The sequence below is a fragment of the Amphiprion ocellaris genome, chromosome 23, assembly GCF_022539595.1.
Source record: "Amphiprion ocellaris isolate individual 3 ecotype Okinawa chromosome 23, ASM2253959v1, whole genome shotgun sequence".
Lineage (NCBI taxonomy): Eukaryota > Metazoa > Chordata > Actinopteri > Pomacentridae > Amphiprion > Amphiprion ocellaris.
In genome coordinates this window covers 4,725,228-4,745,130 of record NC_072788.1, presented here as the reverse complement: position 1 = coordinate 4,745,130, position 19,903 = coordinate 4,725,228, and positions in this window count along the sequence as shown.

Sequence of the window (19,903 nt, the reverse complement as noted above, 5' to 3'; positions counted from 1 at the left end):
TACAAGTGATTGCATACACAGGGAGAATGGAGCATAGACTATTTATTTCCAGTCACTGCTGGCTTCTAGCAGCTGTGACTGTCCATCTCGGTAAATCGAAATCAAATGGTAACACAGTGTTCCGACATAAAGGCAAAAAAATGTGGGGAAGTTCCGAAGGTTTCAACTTGATGCACTGAACTGACAACTAATAGAGCGAGGCTCGCAGTTCCCTGACAATATGTCCTTAACAAGCCTCTGCAGTTGGAATAAGAAAAAATGATGTGTGGAAAGAAATCGTTCTACTTAGTGCTAGTCTTGGGGCAACATCAGAAAGTGCTCAACGATCCATACTGAGGCTGAACAACATGAGGTGTAAAGCTTCAGCAGCCTCAGCCCAGTTTTATTGTAGACTCTGGCTCATGCAAGTGCAATATTAGTTATGCAAAAGGCTTTTATAGATAGCAAAACATATCAGCCGAAGACAAAATCTCCCTCCCCACTGACATCAGAAGCCGCAGAGCTTTCTTATCTTACATTTACAGGAAAGAATTGTCTATTTAAATCTCCCATCCCGTTTGGACCAAACCTGTGTTATTGTAACTGCATTAGTATAATGTTTCTTCCTGCTTCCACACCACATCTTCTCCCTGCCCTCCTCCTATACGCTATCTCCTCCTCCTCCTCCAACACAGTGCTGCTGAGAAAGAGGAAAAAAGTTTGGGAAGGAAACTGCCGCGAGATAAAAGCCGCTTTTATCTGCCATTACCTGAAGAGCGGACACAGCTTCAAACAAGCGGCATTCATGACTGAGCCGTGCATTATATCAAAAGAAGAAGAGCGTCCAGATGTACGATTGGATGTGTATGCAGGCATGTCCGCCATGTTTGCGTACACATGCCCGACTCAAACGTAGCAGGAAGCGTTGGGGATGAGTGTGTGCATGTGTGTGTCCATTTTTATTTCCGTCCGAGGTGTCAAATATCTGCTGTCTCATCTCACATTTGTCCATCTCATTTTTATTAAATTTTTTTTCTGGAGCTGTGATTGACAGTCAGATGGGGCAAGAAAGAGACAAGAGGTTGTTGGTGAGCCAGAGGTGATTTGTGTGCGTGTTTATGTGTGTGTGTGTGTGTGTGTGTGTGTGTGTGTGTGTGTGTGTGTGTGTGTGTGTGTGTGTGTGTGTGTGTGTGTGAGTAAGTCCACACATGTGTAAGGGGGATTTATGAGTCAGGGACAAATGCGAGCCTGCCACGCTGACATTCTCCATCACAGAGGCTTGATGTGAAGGGACAGGTCGTGTCAGAACACAGGAGAAGCAGTTTCATCATCCAAAGGCCAGATGGGAGAGAAAAAGTCCACAAAAGACACACAGTCACACTTCCGCTGCCAGTGTTTTTGCACTGATTGGCAAATGAATGCATGGAAGGACAATCCTGCACTTTATGGCACACACGCATTCAAAAAAAAAAAAAAAAAGGAAAAAGAAATCCAGTTTACACCAGTCTGTCAGAGGCAGCACTCAGACAGAGAAGTCACCAGTAGAAATGGCTGCCTCAGAGCAATGTCACCATTGTCGTCACAACAAGAGGGTTTCTTTCCTCTCCTCCACGGGCAAACACATCCACATGATGCGCTTGGCTGAGCAGAGAAGTTTGATTTCCTGTCGCGTATTTTCAATGAATACAGTTAGGCCAGTGGCTGACAATGTCATCAAAATGAACACTGGGGATTGAGTCATGGTGAAATCTGCCAGACTTCTTTCCTTAGAATATGATCTTAAAGGGTCACTTACCACTTGCTACTAGAGGTAAGTGGAAAGTATATTCTAGGAATCATCATGTCAGTGAATGAGCTGAAGCCCTACACCTAGAAGGCTCTATAAAATTTACTGAGATGATTCATAGGTGAATTTGTTATTTTATTACTGATTCATTGCCTCAAATCAAAACGTCACATAGAAAGAGTCTAATCTCTAGATTTAAATTTTATATTATGCTACACTATTGGTTCATTACATGTGAGCCAGCAAAGCAGCTGCACCGAAGCAATACGGGTTAAATGTTTTTTCTCGAGGATATCGCAAAGGTTGCTGTTTTAGGTGATTGTAGCATTCATCATCCTTGTTCCTTGCCCAAATATCTAAAATAACAACTTTCCAACATGTTTTCTTGACATTTGGCACAGCTGTCCCCCCAAGCTTCTTGATGTTGAGTATTTGAGCTTTTTTGGCCAATTCTCAGTTGAGTTAGAGAAACCAATACGTGGGAGAAGGCAGAGCTGGAATTCTAGAATTTAAGTTGTGCTACGATTCAAATATGCCATTTCATATCTCATAGACACACCTTTTAAGTGAATTTTTAGATGAGAAACACAGTCCAGAAGGAAACTGGAGACAATACAATTCATTCTGTTAAACATACCCACACTTTGTACTCCAAAATAAAAACACTTCTGTGTCTGACAGAGTTTTGCAAAGCAGTCTTCACCATGTGGTTATTAATATCTAGCTTGTTGTTCTTGCTTTCTTCTTGTTAGCAATGCCCGCTCAATAACTCCAGCTTATTAATCACACTGCCAAATATAATGCACATCACAAATGAGCCTGTCTACTTTTGTATCTCTGGTAAATAGCTCCCATTGAGATTTGAAACATATGTGATGCCTGCTTCATGAGAAGTGATAGTAAAGGATGTAATTGATTGCCAAGGCTACGGCGGGAAACTCATTCATGCTGCTTTGCCAAGTGCTGTACTGTTAATTTAGTCATTAAAGCCGGCGCACCAGGAAAACTTGACATTCATCCAAGGACTTTTATCTTCTTTGTTTAAACCTGAAAAGAACAGAAAACAACAGCAATGCGTGAATAGCTTTGTTGCAAGGTGAAGCAGCTTTCTAAATACACAGCAGATGTTGAATCTAGACACTTTCTAGCGGGTGTATATATAGCAAACTCCACTTTTGTCAGTATTGACCTCTATCACAATGTTCTTTGTGAGGAAGATGCTCCAGTGTTTATTGCAGAAATATACAATATGAAAGCTTTTTGGACACTACTATGCAATCATCACATTTGTTCCAAGAAGAAGAGTGCTTAGATCTGCTTTCAGTGCAGGTATTTATGATGTTCTGGTGTCTACTCTCATTAATACTGGAGTGGTTGTGTATGTATGATGAACAATGGATGGACCAACAATCTGTACTGTCCTGGCAATGAAAATGTTGTATTGGTTAACCAGAAGTAACTGAAGAATCAGAATGACTGATTGAATGGAGGATTCTAAACAAAAATTAGCGTATTACTGATCACTGTAGATTCTAGATCTTACTTCAAGGATCTATCTGCATTTCTGCCCCTGTTGTGTCTCCCCCAGACTGGATTACTTTTAACTCTGTCAGTACTGCATGAGGAGCCAGGGGCTTTACCATTTGTTGCCACATGTGGACTTCTGTGTGAAAACACTGAATGTTTTTAATTTCTCGGGATCGGTCCAGCTCTCTCTAGTGTGCACTTTGCTTCTAGTACAGTGTCTACTTCTTGTCTCTTCGCATCAGCGAGACGAAAGCGTCCATCCCCTCTGCCACCATCATTCCTCATTTCCATCAGCTCGCTCCCCAAACTGTAAACACTCCCTCACCTCCTGTCAGCGTCTGTGATCTCTAACCCTGGTGGCCTATGAGAGCCGTAGTCCTACTGATGTATCCATGCCCCAGTCGCCTCCCTGGTGCTTTCTGGCTGAGTGGAGGCAGTCTCGGAGGGTTTCCTCGGGTGAATGAGCCCGACTAGGCCCAGGTCATACGCTTGGGGAAGGCTCACTCTCCAACACTCTAGCGGGAAAACTGTTGGCCATTTATTCAGCACATTTATCAGCTCTTTGTGGTGAACAGCATGTCAGCTGCGACGCAGGGCAAAGACAAAATGATATTATTCAGAAAATAAATACACCTAACATGAAGCATGAGCCAAATAAGTCGCAGCTAGGGTCAAATCTTAAGGATGATAGATTCTTGTACAAATAAAGGTTTGACTTCTGAAATTAGAAACCAGGATTTTTTTTTTCAAAGAGAAGAGTTAATACTTTAGCCACTTGTTTGGAGCAAGCCAAGAACAAGCACCATTCAGCTGATCTAATCATTGGATGGCATCCTCATTATAGCTCCCAAGACAATAATAACTTTTCCTCGGCACATTATGTAGTTTAGATGTTTTGTTTAATGTCCATCATCTGTAGAGATGTCTTGAAGTAAACACCAGCTGTATGTTAAGCTGGCAACATGGAAATGTTTGCTGTTGTTCTTATTCAAAAACTTCCCAGTGGCTTGTCTTCTTCTGCTTGATTCTTCGCATTAGACATTCTTTGGAGGAAACTCACTGCCTCTTCATATTCCTGAGTGGAAAACTCATAATCAACTCACCATCTGAGGAATTAGTTTGATATTTGTTGTTCACAAACACATCCCAAGGGGGAAATGACATAAGTTTTGAAAGTCATTTGTTTTCTGTTCTTTCACTGCTGTCAATTCAATGAAGCTCTTAGACATTTTCTTTTCTTCCAAAATACGACATAGTTCTTTCTTTATTCCAACAACAAGTTAAAAGGTGTGATGTTTGATATGTCACTGCCACTGCTGACCTGTATTAGAATTCGAATCAAATAAAGCTCATGAGAATTTCAAAAATACTGGAAAGCACTGTTTTAATTTTTTAAAAATGAAGTAATTGTTTGCTTGTGTTTCTTGCAGTGACAGCGTCTTTTTAATATGTTTTTAAGATCTCAGCCATCTCGTCCTGCCGCAGTACCATTCTGCCTGCTCTTCTTTAGCTTCAGCCGCTGGCAGTTCGCACCGTATCTCCGTCACTACACCGCTGCAATTACACTGCCGCCAGTGGCTGAGGTTAGAGAGAGTTCAGTGCTCTCAAGCTTGGCCCCTCGGTCCCTAAAGGACATTGATTCCTCTGACCTAAGTGTGACTGCTCTTCCTCTGACCGGGGTTCACCGAGCTACTTGCCGCATGGTTCAGTGAGCAGCTAATTTCCCAAGGCTCAGTACACCAGGCTATTAGTGCAGAGGCTAAAAACTAGCTGCCACAAGCCACTGCGTTGGTGAGATCTATAACCAGGCTTGTGAGAGACTGAGAGCTCAGACATCCTGAAAGCTTCCATTGGCTACTCATGCATGTTGCTGTCTCTCTTAAACCTGTGTTTCCCTCTAACAGGTTAATTTCACCACATACATTTTGCTTATGAGCCCTGCTGTACTCACAAGCTTGCAGTTGCTGCCTGACACAATGGAGTGGTTATTTTTGTGTTGTATATGTGACATTTAAAATAACTAGACTTGATCCAACTGTTATATTTGAAGGCACAACATTAGCATAGCAAGTAGAAAAGATAAACATTATTGAATGGCAATGATAAGACAAGAAATATGTGCAAAAAACAAATAAAAAGCAGTGTCAAATCAAAAGGGAATGTAAAATATGAAAATAACAGGACCACCAAGAACAGCCAAAGGCCACTGAAAGCCTGTACAGTACATCTTGGGCTTTGTTTTAATAGTGTCAGTCGAGGGGAAACATTTGACTGAAAGCAGAAGGCTATTCTAAAGCTTTGGAGCTGCCACTGCAAAGGCACGATCTGTCATAGTGGCATTATTTCTGTTCCCATTCCCTGTGACTTGGCTGCTTTCTCTCACAAGTATCAACAAGCCTGAGCCGCCCAGAAAAGGACAGACAGATGACAGCTCATTTTGCACTGCAGTCTGTGGTGGTGAAAGTTTAAGGCGCAATGATGAAGAAGTGTGTCCCAGTGATATGCATACTGCACGGCACAGCACATACTTTAAAAGGGCAGCTGTTTTACTCAAAATATGTGATTTGGAACACAGGATGATCACCTCACACACCTGAGATTCATCCTTTAATGATAATGATAATTAAGGTAAGTGTTATTATCGTCCAGCTGTGTTTACAATGGTTGCTTCCTAGTGTTTTAACAGTCTCACTTGTGTTTTCCTTGCTCCTCAGATCCCAGTCTCCTCCAGTCGTGTCTTTGACAGATCTACTGCTCCCACTACCAAATTCCAGCCAGAGTCACCATCCATCAACATTTCCACTGTAGCCATTCACCTGCAACAACCTTAAAATCTCCAGATTCTATATTCCTATAGAATGTGTGGAACTGCTATAGAACTGCTTCCTGCAGCTCAAGCACACCAGCTCATGAGCTGGTTGAGACAGCAGTGTCTGATACCCAAATACACCAAGATGCAAAAATCCAGCCGCAAGAAGATTGATGTGGTCGTAACAGTCTCCGTGTTGTCGAGAGTGAGGATGAATCAGTGTTCCTCAGGGTAACATAACAACCTTTTAGCACCGAGCTGATAGTTTTTTTTTCAGATTTCTTTGCCTAAGTGATGATGCCAAGATTCCTGGCATGGACATGAAAGCCTTAAGTGGCTAACTATACGCGCTGGGGTGTTGAGGAAACCTAAAAACAATAATCTGTTCTGCTGTCATTTAGCTTAAGGATTTATTAGAAGTGGAAACTGTGGATTCAGTTGAAGCTGTGTCATCAGCACAACTGCAGAAGGAGATGTTGTTTGCAGGAGATAGAGCCTAAGGCAAATAAAATGGGCCCTAAAGTGGAGCCTTGAGATGATCCACAAGAGACTGTCGCAGTAGAGGAGGATATGATCGTAATCTCAACAAAGAAAGATCTCGTTGTCAAACTCGAGCCAAACCACTTGAGGACACTGGCCTGAATACCTTCCATGTTTGTGAGTTAGCTTAGAAGAATGCAATGAGGCCTAAAATAGTTGAAATGGCACATTTGTCATGATGTAAAGACAGCTGTAAGCCATTTGAGGATTGTGAGTTTGGGGATTGGACACTAATTATTTTAGTCAGATTGAGGCTTCTTAGTAAGGTTGGACTATTGCATGTTTGAAACAGGATGGGACAGTTCACAGTGTGGGCAGAACTACAGATCACTTTTCATTGCTTTGACAGAAAATACATCCGATGGCCATTCAACAGGAATTCTTTTTGTCACTGAGAGTAAGATTGTTATCACTAAACACACAGTCTGATGTCCCCCTTGTACACATGTATTACTTGATGTACTGCCATATCTGCAAAGGATTTCAACAGATAGATTGAGCATGCCAATAATGTGTGTTATGAGAGAGGTGTGCTGCAGGAATTGCAAAACTGCAAAAAAAAGTATGTTTAGAATGTGTGTGATTTTACATTGCATTACTGAAATTACCTGTAATTACTCAATTAAGTAAATAAATTAGGCCGATTGAAGCATATTACAGCATGTCTGAATTTCTGGAACATAGAGACCCTTGCATTTTAGGTCATTGTTTAATAAGTAAAAAAGGTATTTTGTTGGTACAGCTGTAAAAGATAGCTGTGTGTTGTGTTGCCATTTGTAATGATCAAACAGGCATGACACACTTAAGTTGCCCTGTGTTCAGAGAAAAATAAAGCATCAAAAATATATCACAAGTTCCACCTAGTGAACACAAGTTATGCTAATGAGATCATGATTAAGATAATTCCTGCATTTTTTAGCATATTTTAAAATATTTGTTTCCTCAACACCCCTGGTGGCTGTAAATATATTCTCTGGGTGTTCAAGCATGAAGAGTTAAGAAAAGTTGTGATACATTGCCATTAAGTTTGTTCAGATCAAGTATGAGCACTAGAGGGAAGATGCTTTAATCATAACTTGCCAGTGTGTTTGCTGGATGTGTCCATACAGACATGCATACTATTAGAAGACACCAGACAGCTTTAATCTAGGATCAGTGCAAGGCCATGACTGTGCAAATGAAAACAATTTCACCCATCGTTTTTTTAGGGAACTTCAAAGACACATCCAAACAATATGATTGTGATTGGTTTAAGGAAGTACAAACAAGCCAGAGCACTTTTGTCCTCTACAAGAGATTGATAATGAAGTACAGTCAGATCAGCTAGTATTATAGTATCATGGGCTGGGTAAGTGTGACGTAAACCTGGATTCTTTCAGACAGCCAGCAGTAGGCGACTTGTCATGTTGCAAAAAGAAGTTGATCACACACAAGTCTATGGGAAAATGGCTCAACTTCTCATTTGATTTGTTACCTCAGTGAACATTTCCACTAGTTTCAAGTCTCCTATAATCCAGCATGATGTTTGTTGTATAAATTATGGTTGCAGTCAGAGTAAAATAGACAATAATGAAAGATATGCTTTAGGATGTGGTTACCTTGTAGCAAGCAACAAGCTGCTGCAGGTGTGTGATGAGAGTTTGTCGAGTTGCCTCTCTTTGGTTTTAAAAAGACCAAAATGATTACAGCCAAATTCCAAATTCAAGGTTTCAGAACAGCAGTCCACTATCCAGTGAGTCAGACATAATACAGCTTCCAGGTACCAGGGGCACCACTTGCTGAACTGTACTATAATCTGTGATTAAAAAAAGAGATTGTGCTCTGTTTTTGATGTTACATGGTTCAGCCTGACATTCATCATGGTGCTACTACTGAGCCTTTCTGCTACGTCTTACTAGTGGTCATTAAAATGCAACATTTACCTCTGGGCCACCGTCATGCCTGCAAAATCTCAAATGCCTCAAACTGAAATTAAGATAAGTTATTACTGTTATATTATGATTAGATAAACTTTTGGGGAGATTACAAAAGAGATTTTTGTTTATGTAATGGACCATAGACTATGTGAGAGTTCTGTTGTACGAAAAAAAAACCACAAATGGACAGCAAAATGGGCCATGCAACAAGGAAGAAAACCGGGAAATTGAGATTCCTTTTGGCTTTTGCACTAAGAGAATAATTTTCCAGTTCCACTACATATGTAAATCAGGAGGCCTTCTTGATTTTTTCCCCATCACCCTGTAAAGTCACGATGACACTTACTAATGCATTCCAGAAAGTTTGTTCTTATTCACAGTATTCTTCCTGCAGCAAATTTTGTGAACACCTTGGTTCTGAAATATTTAGGCTCCACAAGATAGACACTCAAGACTGTGGCACATAGTCAGATGGCCATGGATCAGTGCCACACACCTACAAGACAACACAACGCCATGAATGCAACGTAGTGTAGGGAGATTAAACATTTAGGCCTTGGATTGATTTTTAGTTGTAAATTCTGTTGTCTATCGACCCTGAACAAGTTCAGTTTGGAACAGCAGCCCTAGAGCTGTAAATTTGGGCAAAGAATACCCCTGGATTCTCACTTTACTATCATTTTACCCTTATTAAGATTATTTATAGGTTGTAGTTTGTAGATCTTAAACTGTCATGATGAAAACTGGTGTAGTAGTTGCTGTTGAGGGTTGGTGGCCATAGTTGAAACACAACCTCTAGAGTCCCCAAAGTCAGAAACACTTGCCAATATCAGCTAAAATGCCTCAAGTCACATTAACTTTCGCTTTATAACAATGACTTAAAGCTGCTGTTGGGCACAACAGCGACTTACTCTGATCAAAATATTGCAAAAATAGAGATTTTTTTGTATTAAATGACCTCTGAGTGGATTATGTCTGTCACAGAATCCTCTGTTATTCTTGAAACCCATGAAGCTCTGCAGCCACCGTCTACCCATCAGAGGTGTGACGCAGCGGGGACGAACATCGCCTCCAAACAAATAACCTATACGCAATCACCATGGAGACATTGACCCTGACTAGTCCCCCTCCACCACCCCACCCCAAGGCTGGGGACACAACTGCAGGATAAGCAGCTTTTCAACCTCGACTCGAGTCGAGATTCTGTGTCCCTCCCAGCCCATCCAGTTATGAGGCCGGTTGCCAGAGGCCAGTGTGAATCTCATATACAGCAGCCGCTATCAGTCAGTCCATAGGGGGGGCGAGTACTCGGTTAGGGCAGAGATAGCCGCAACTGTGAGCTCATTTTGCCGCTACTCTCTGCTGCATAGCGTGGCAGAATAATCACACCAATAATACTCTCTGGCTCCATTTCAGCACAGGAGCTCTGAGGAAGGAAATTAAAGCAACAACGAGGAATGAGGCTCTGGATCACACATCTTTTTTTTTTTTTTAAACCCCACGCGCCACCAAGAGAGGACGTCCAAGGCAATAAGGCTCCCAGCCTGCTAAGGGAATTGTTTTGCCAAAAATATTTGTTGTTTTCAATAATGTGGCTGTTTGTATAGCACAGAGGAGAGGAGAAGAGGAGAGGAGAGATTGCAGTTCACATATAATCTCATGTAGTGACCTAAATTCACCATAGATGCCTTATTCTCTTACCCAGGGGAAATAATGAGGAAAGAGTATGATTAGCATGATTAGTCTGTCTGTGTGTAATCCTGCCGTGTGTGTTAGCATACAGTTTGCATGTTCTTTTATTCTCTCTGTCCTATTTCTATGCTTGATACTACAATCACTGCTTGTCTTTAAACCTTGGCATGTTGGCTTAGCGCCATAGGCTTATGGCTACCACTGGACCCACTTAAAGAAAGCGGATCCTGTGAGACTCAATTGCCTGCACAGGCTCTCGTCGCTCTGGTTCTGACAGACTAACGTGCCCTTTGCTAATCCCCTGGATAGTTGCCCGGCCCTGGGGACAGCAGCCCAAAGAGAAGCCCCTGTCCATGGGGCTTTGAACAGGTGCCCTGAGGGTCTTTACTGGCCACAGAGACACAACCTCCAATCCTCAATGATCCTCGGGATGAGCCAGGAAAATGCTGTTCCAGGGAGATCTGCTGCTCAGGCGAGCCAATGGCAGCCGGTCATGCAGGCAACAACTGAGTATCAGCAGTTTCACAAAGACAGAGGAGAGAGTGGGAGACGGGAGATTGAGCCAACACCACTGATCAAAAATAAAATGGGCACACATGTATCGAGGCTCACATACAACCACCCTCCTTCCAGTGCACTAACTTTCACTCACTTCAGGCTAACATTTGGCATGGGGATATTGTGGTTTGCTGCAAGTGGTGTTTCTCAGAGACTGAAGAGTGTGTGTGTGTGCGTGCGTGCGTGCGTGCGTGCGTGCGTGCGTGCGTGCGTGCGTGCGTGCGTGCGTGCGTGCGTGTGTGTGTGTGCTTGTTTGTGGGTGAATGAAGAATCCCTTTCATCTAGCCTCTGCTACCAATCTTGGAGCTCCCCCCTGCACCATCACCCAGCTGCCCACTCTCCAGTCTCATCTCTTCCTCTTACAGTGGCTGCCTTGAAAGCCCCATCACTCTTCAGGTGATTGTTCGTTCTAATGTGATGACAGAGCAAGTGGTGTGGCCATGCTTCTTTATTTGCAGGAGCCACAGTGAGGCTGAGTGGCGGATTGCAGCGATACATAGTAAACAGGACAGGAAAAACTGGCAATTATGAACAACTGAGCATTAATAATAGAGTATCTTTGTTTCAGGTTTTTTTTTTTCCTTTTTTACACTGCAGGGTTACATGTAATCAGACTGGGTAGTTAGCACAATATATATTGAGGACTATGTGTAAACAGATAAACAAATGATCTGATGATTGTTTTGTCAATTAATCAATCAATAAGCATCGAAAGCCCACATGGCGGTTATTGGTAGCAACTACTCAACTGCAACTGCAAAAACTGCTGAATCATTGTTGCATCATCTGTTGGAAAGTGGCTTTGTAGCCCCTAATTTTAACTTTAAATGTTCTCATCATCCTAACATTAAGATTATGTGTCTCATTGTCTGAGGAGATGGTTCAATCAGACATTTAAAGACTATTTATTGCAAATAGCCGGACAGATCCGGTGCAAAGCTGTGAAAGAATTGATGCAGTGACAACCAATGGTCCCTCTAATTTTTCATGAGTCTGAGCAAACACACAAACTCCCTGAGCGTCCCTTGGACCACTGTGAGCAACATCAGACGTGTGCACTGTGGTCACACCAGCATCACATCCATTCAAGTTACATGGTTCATTAAAAGAATCAAATTACAGCATTTACATTTCTGTTAAAACACTTTGTCAACAGGAGCCAGTTGAAGGCTGCAGTGATTTTAGTGACACTACAATGTATAAGAGTGAAGTTATTGAATATTTGTCTCTCTTTACTGTTGCAGCGGTTTTGCAAATTGCAGACGGACCCTGTTCACTCCATAGACACCAATGTTATTCCTGTAGCTTGAAAGACAGCTACTTTTGATAAAACTGGCCTTGTAGCACATTGTCTGCCTTGCAACAATGGGAAAGAGGCACCGTTTATGTTTTGACAACGTATATCTAATGAGTTATTGATGCTGGAAGTGTGAATCTGTGAATATCTTTCCAACTTTACTGAACTTGGGGCCACTACCACCTAAGGAGTGATATATTTAATTCTGAAAAAAGCATTTAGCCATACTTAAAGCTTTAAGTGCTTTATTAACACGGAACTAGAAATTTTGTATTGTTTTATTATCACAGGTTCAGTCTGAAAAGAGGTGGCATCATTTTAAACAGTGAAATCAAACTAATAAAATGTAATGACCAACCAGTGAGCAATACTGGATTCTGCAAAAACATAAACAACTTTTTAAAAATCTAAATCTTATCTTAACACAGTTAATGTATTAACTTATTTATGTGTGTATGCATGTATTTATTGATTTATTTAGTACTGTTAACATATCAGAGTTCTGAGTGAATTTTTCTTAAGATAGGCAAAGGCCATTTATTGATTACATATAGGCTGTTAAATGTTTATTAAAAACTAAAAAGCATTTTAAAAAAAACAACTTAGGCATTTATTGAGTCACTAAAATATTGTAGAGTACAGACCACATCAGCATGATTATAAGCATCCTCTGGTAAATGAACAACCAGATACTGATGTCTCTCACCATATGGACTTCAGGAGATGATTAGATGATGATAAACTGTGACCTACTGGTTGGGTTCTCTCTGTTCTCATGTTTCTTACATGTTTGTCCCCTGACAGCCAGGTCCTAATGTTTTTTGAGCAACACACCATACTATGACGTTTTTACAATGATGGTTCTACTATGGAACCAGTTTGACATGTTCAGGTGTTCTTTGTGTGAAAACTCAGAGATTTCAGGGATCAGAAGGTGGTTTTCAACTTTCTTTATTAACTTTCTGCTTCAACTTTAAACTAAATTTCGTTCACTAACCCCGCCCTCTGGACTTCCAGGAAGCTGTGTTCCTATTGGCTGTCCAGGTGGCTGCTTGGTGTTATCAGGAACACCTGAGCAGCTTGGTGTTATCAGGAACGCCTGAGCAGCTCAGTGTCTTCTTGCTTTATGTGGCTGCAGACAAACATTTCCTCTGCTTCTGTTCACCAATGAACCTGGTTTGGCCCCATTGCTTTAGTTTGTTCTTTAGGCGTTGGCTTGCAGCTTCCAGCAGTAAAATCGTCTTTAATGTGTTTCTTGGTGTGTTTTAGGGCTTTGTACTGGATAGTTGTCTTGGTAAATGTGGTTCTTTAGCCAGAGTTAGCACATGGTGTTAATGTGTGCAGTGATTAGTGGATTTGATGCAGCTGAGTTGTGTCTTCATCTTGGCTGTAGTGAGTCTTCAGAGGTTTTTGGTCAGACACATTCTGTATTCTTGTTTGAGAACCAGCGTTGGTTGTCCAGAAGGTAAGAGTTCCTGTCCTGATTCTCTGTTCTCAGAGGTTCTCTGGTAGGCTGCAGGAGACTTTAGCATTTGGGTTGTACTAGTTTGGTTTTTGTATGGTTTCGTTTGGACGACTATCTTGAGGCCCCTCCATGTGGTTTAGTGAGGTTTTCTGGAACAGTTCTACAAAGCAACCTGCAGCAGAAGAGACTTTGAGAGTTTTTAGGAAGTTCTGGAGACCAGACTTTAGAGCAGCAGAAACATTTATCAGCAGTTTGAGCAGGAGAAGGTGAGCTTCAGAGTAGAAATGAGAAGGAAACCTTCTTGACCCGTGTGGTGAGGTCCTGTACCAAGAGTTTGAGCAGGTTGTGAAGAGTCTGTAGTTCTTTGGTCTGAAAGCACAAGAAGAGTCGACTCATTAAAGGAGAAAACAGGAGATATTGTTGGTTCTTCTGTCACTCTGCAGTTTCCTTAGACTGAATATCAAGTTTATATTTTAAATGATTTCCCATGTGAGCCCAAGAAGACTTCAATAAACTCCCTCCATCCCCTGGACACAACACATTTTATTACCATGTTAAATCTTTTTGTGTGTGTGTTTTTGAGTTTTAATCATAGCTTTAGCATAGTTTCTTCTCTTTGCTTGTTTAGTTTTGTCATCTGTGTAAAAGGTACTAAACAAATAAAGTTGAATTGATAAACTGAATAATTGACTAACTCATGATTGTGACAACAGAAGTATTTTCATTGTGATTTAAGGGTTTATTTCATTTTTAAGGTTGGGGTTAAAATCTTGACAGAAAAAGAAGATTAAAGAAATAAACTACATAACAAAAAGCAATTAAATCAAAGGGAAAAAAAATACAATAAAACTTTTAAAAAGTTTTATTATTAAAAAGATTTAAGAAATTTAAGATGTAATTTCTAATTAAACATTTAATTTTTTAATTAAATGTTTTGTCTTTTTAAAGGTATAATGATCCAATTAAATGTTTTGCATTTTTTAAAATGTTTAATATTCTTCTTGTTTAATTGTATTTTTTAAATGTTTAATTCTGGAAAATATTTTATCTGTAATTTTGAATATTTGTATTTTAAAAATTTTGTTTCATTTCATAATGACATGTATCTTGTTGAATTATCTAATTCAATATTTTGTCTGTTTAATAGAGTTAAACATTAAATACAATTAAATTATATATACATATACCACCTTTTAATGTTTAGTTTTCTTTTTAAATGCTTCATTGTATTTTCTATTTAATTCGTATTTGAAGTTTTATTGTCTTTAAGATGTAATTTTCTAATTAAACATTTATTTTGTAATTAAATGTTTTGTCTTTTTAAAGGTTTAATAATCTAATTAAATGTTTTGTCTTTTTAAAGGTATAATGATCCAATTAAATCTTTTGCATTTTTTTAAATGTTTAACATTCTTCTTGTTTAATTTTATTTTTTAAATGTTTAATTATGGAAAATACTTTATCTGTAAATTTTAATATTTGTATTTTTAAAATTTTGTTTCATTTCATAATGATGTATTGTATGTTGTTGAAATATCTAATTCAATATTTTGTTTAATAGAGTTAAACATTAAATACAATTAAATTATATGTACATATACCACCTTGTTTATTGTGTGTTTACTTTTCTTTTTAAATGCTTCATTGTATTTTCTGTTTAATTCCTATTTGAAGTTTTATTGTCCTTAAGATGTAATTTTCTAATTAAACATTTAATTTTTTAATTAAATGTTACGTCTTTTGAAGTGTTTAATAATCTGATTAAATGTTTTGCATTTTTAAAAATGTTTAACATTCTTCTTGTTTAATTGTATTTTTTAAATGTTTAATGATGGAAAATACTTTATCTGTAATTTCTAATATTTGTATTTTAAAAATTTTGTTTAATTTCATAATGACATGTATTGTATCGTGTCGAATTGTCTCATTCAATATTTTTGTCTGTTTAATAGAGTTAAACATTAAATTACATTAAATTATATTAAACAGACAAAATATTGAATGAGACAATTCGACACGATACAATACATGTCATTATGAAATTAAACAAAATTTTTAAAATACAAATATTAGAAATTACAGATAAAGTATTTTCCATCATTAAACATTTAAAAAATACAATTAAACAAGAAGAATGTTAAACATTTTTAAAAATGCAAAACATTTAATCAGATTATTAAACACTTCAAAAGACGTAACATGGGTGCTTGTATAGCTCAATGGGTTAAGCAGGTGATTCATGTACAGAGGCTGGTCCCCAACACAGTGGCTCGGGTTCGAGTCCCGCTAGTGGCCCTTTTCTGCATGTCTTCCCCCCATTTCCTGTTTGTCTCTCACTACGCCTATCCAATAAAAAGCTAAAAAAGGCCAAAAAAAAGAAGACAAAACATTTAATAAAAAAATTAAATGTTTAATTAGAAAATTACATCTTAAAGACAATAAAACTTCAAATAGGAATTACACAGAAAATACAATGAAGCATTTAAAAAGAAAATTAAACATTAAAAGGTGGTAAAACATTTAAAAAGAAAAACCTTAAAGATTTAATTGAAACATTAAATATTGGGAAAGAAAAAGAAACTCAAACAAGCCGATAAAACATTTTAAAAAACAATTAAACATTAAAAAGACAAAACATTTGGAAATCAAATCAGACATTTGAAAAGAATAAAAGGTGAGAAAAGAGCAAAACTAAATGTTTAAGAAGAATCAAACTAAAGACAAAACATTTGAAAAGACAACAGTTAGACTTTAGAAGATCAAATTAAACAGAAGAGACAATAAAACGATCAAAAAGAGCAAAAACAGATAAGCTCTGAAAGCGTTTTCTAGGCTGAAATGAAAACATCAAGTTGTTTCTTCAAACATTTCCTCTTTCTATGTTCTTGGTTTGATTGTGGACAGATTTACTAAGAACTCATTTCAGAAAACTGCTTTCCAGATAAAGTCTACTAGTAGTTGAAGGCATTGATCAAACTAATGTTACCTTCTGATCTCCACAAACTTTACTGTTCAGTGAAGAGAATCAAAGTTTGTTCAGAATTTCTAAAAAACCCACAGGTGAAGGTCTGAGAAGAACTCAGATGGATGTTCTAAATGTGAAATCAAGACTCATGGTCACAAGTTTTAAGGCTTCTGTTAACCAGAAAGTTCAAACTAACAGAGAAGTACAGAGAAACTTTTAAAATTTCAGTCCTCAGACTGTCTAAAGGTTCAAACTAACAGAGAACTACTCAAGAACTTTTAAGATTTCAGTCCTCAGACTTTCTGAAGGTTCAAACTAAAAGAGAACTACTCAGGAACTTAGAAGATTTCAGTCCTCAGACTGTCTGTCTCAATTGTACGACGTAGTGTGTAACTGTATGCAGCACAGTTAGCCGGCATACTTGTTGTTTCCGTTTTCACGCCGTCTACATCACCAGAATGCACTGAAACTTTGTCCCCACTAGCTTAGCCTCGCCATAGCACGCAGCTCAAAGGGGGCGTGTCCTATCTACTCATTCATATCTATGACAACAACGATGGCTGCACATAAGGACGCCTGACGTTGATTAGCTGCGTAAATACCATTATATACAGTCTATGGTAAATACGTATGTGAATCGCATCATTGGCTGCAGCAGCCAGTCACCGGTCACTCACTGACTCACATTGAAAAACAGCACAGAATGAATTGTTACGTGTTTATTTTATTTTGAATTTAGGTTGGATTTTTTTTTTTTGTGCGCAGCGCAGATTTTCTGTGCGTGGAGACCGTGTCAGCAGTGTGCAATTGCGCACGCGCGCAGCTTAGAGGGAACAGTGGTGACAAGGGTTCTGATGAGAAAGCCGATCCCCCTTTATTAACACATATATGAACCGGAAATCTTAGTTAATGTCAAATGTAAAACATGTGATAAAGCAGAGGATGTTTTAAGGCGGAGTTCCCAATCAGATCCACCTCTTGCTTGATGCATTGGGTTTCTATAGACCTCGATGCTGATGGTCAACGCCACGCTTGTGGCTTCAGAACAGTCATTCACAAACCAATGAGTGGGAACATCCATCGTATTTATACACAGGGCTTACACACCTGAATGAATGTGATGGGAGTCTACCGGCTACTAGATGGTGAATGCTGCCTTTGCTGTGAAGTGTGAAGGTCAGAAGAAACAAGTTGCTCCTTTGTTCTCCTTTCAGAGTTAGCAACTCAGTACTGACTTGCTTTGTTGCTCCTGTTGCTTGTACGGTAGTGGACAGGCTTTGTGTTGTAGCTGCTGGTGTTAATTTACTTGCTTATATTCAGTTGGCGGCGTGTACTTGGATAACAAGGGATCTTCAGTCAGGCTTTTGCCTCAATGCCATAAGAGTGCATCTGCTTCAAGGAGACAGCATGGTGGAGGAGACCTCTGTCCAGAGGTCAGAGAGCCGTCTGAGGAGGAAGAGAAAAGAAGCAAGTAAGAGGATAAGAGAGTGTAAGAGCATTAAGAAGGAGAATAATAGTTGTTGTTGCAGTGTTGGCGGTAGTCCAGGTGATATTAGGTTACACTGATTGGAAGAGTGGTGAGAATGTTTACCTTTTAAAGTGAAAGTTCAGTTCAAATCTCACTCATTAACAAATTCATCTGTGGAGTTCCTAATCATACCCAAAATTAGAACTTAATAGGCGACAGTAGGATGAGTAGGCAATGAAAATTTCCATCTTTCTACAGGGCTAGAGTGTTTTTAAAGTCCTGCACAGCTGCTGTAGGGAGACTCTTCCTTGGTACAAGTTTAAAAAAGGAACATTCATCATCTCACAGCGTGTCTTCACTGAAGGGGTAGCCTGAGCAGCACATTAACTGAACAGCAGCAGCTGCACCAGTTCTCCATGTCTACATGGAGCTCCTCTACACGGAGCTGCTCTGTTCTTTGTGATTTGGGCACAGATACAAAGAGTGGCATTTCCTATAAGAGTGGTAAACAAATTGAACATGGGGGTGGTTTTGGATAACACATACAGAACTACACGAGGGAGGAAAGTGTTGGTACTTTATAGCAGTCATTATCACTTCTAATTAGCATAATAAGTAGTTATGCAAACCTGTTATGGGGAACCTGTCGGAAAGGTTAGCTCTTTAACTACCGAGAGGGACTCAGACATCAGATTAGCACACACACACACATGCACACATGCACACATGCACACACATACACATGCACACACCGTTTTTAATTGAACTTTTCCCAAATGTGGTTGTTTTCTCAGTCAACAATCAAACTGTCACAACTTTGGAACTAAAATAATTCAGGTAAGGCTCAGCAGGCTTTTGCTCATTAGACACAACCTTTGGACTCAGTGGATGAGTAACAAATGACATATAGACGATATGCTGTGATTTTAACGCTATATTTTTTTTCAGTTTTGTAGCAGTAACAAACTTTGTCAAAGAAAAAAATGCTTGACATTTTACAAGCAATATCCAGTCCTTACTTCTAATTATTATTTATAAAAATGGTTGTCAGGAGTTGAACCCATCTGGGTTGGCTGCCCTTTTGGAGGAAAACTAAATTGTCTTTCCTTGCATGTATAGATTTATAACATCAAATTGCCTTTAAAAAAAAATAGGTATGGTTCTGCAAAATCTCAATGGAAAGTAGGATTCTCTATTACAGATGTAATTTACAATTTTGGCTGATAACACAGTTGTATTTTTACACAATATGTCCTAACTAATACATCTCAAAGCCATTATGTTCAGAATTTAAAGTAGCTCTTGCAATTATAAGATTGTAATCATGCGGACACACACACACAATGCCTTTGGTACTATAAACTGATTTCTCATATCTCCCAGCTGAATGTCATCTTGTTTCTCTTGTGGTCTAAAACAGGGTTAAAGTTACAGCCAGACTGGGGGAAAGCAATGCAAACATGCATTTCCCTAACTTGTTAATTTCCACTAATGCCACAGAGCATGAAATGCACCGTGTTCCCTCACGACACCACAGTCAAACCACTGTCTTCATGCAGCTTATTAGAAAGCTTCCAAACTCTGTCCTGAAGCAAAAGGGAGAAGAAAAAAAGAAAGAAAAATCACAGGGAAAGCAGCGTTGCTACTCAAGTGTCAGGGAAAACGTTTTGATCTTTGTTTCAACAACAGAAAAATGGATATCAGCTGCTGTTCAACATCAGCTTTGTAGAAATGAAAAGGGCAGCGTATAAAGTCTTATACATACTCTGTAGGGTCAAGCAGATTTACGTTTTGTACCATTTTCCTTTATTGTCCTGCTTGAACAACAACAACAACAAAAAAACAGCTATGAAAAGCATGCAACATGGTACAGCATGACACTATTATTAATGCAATTTATT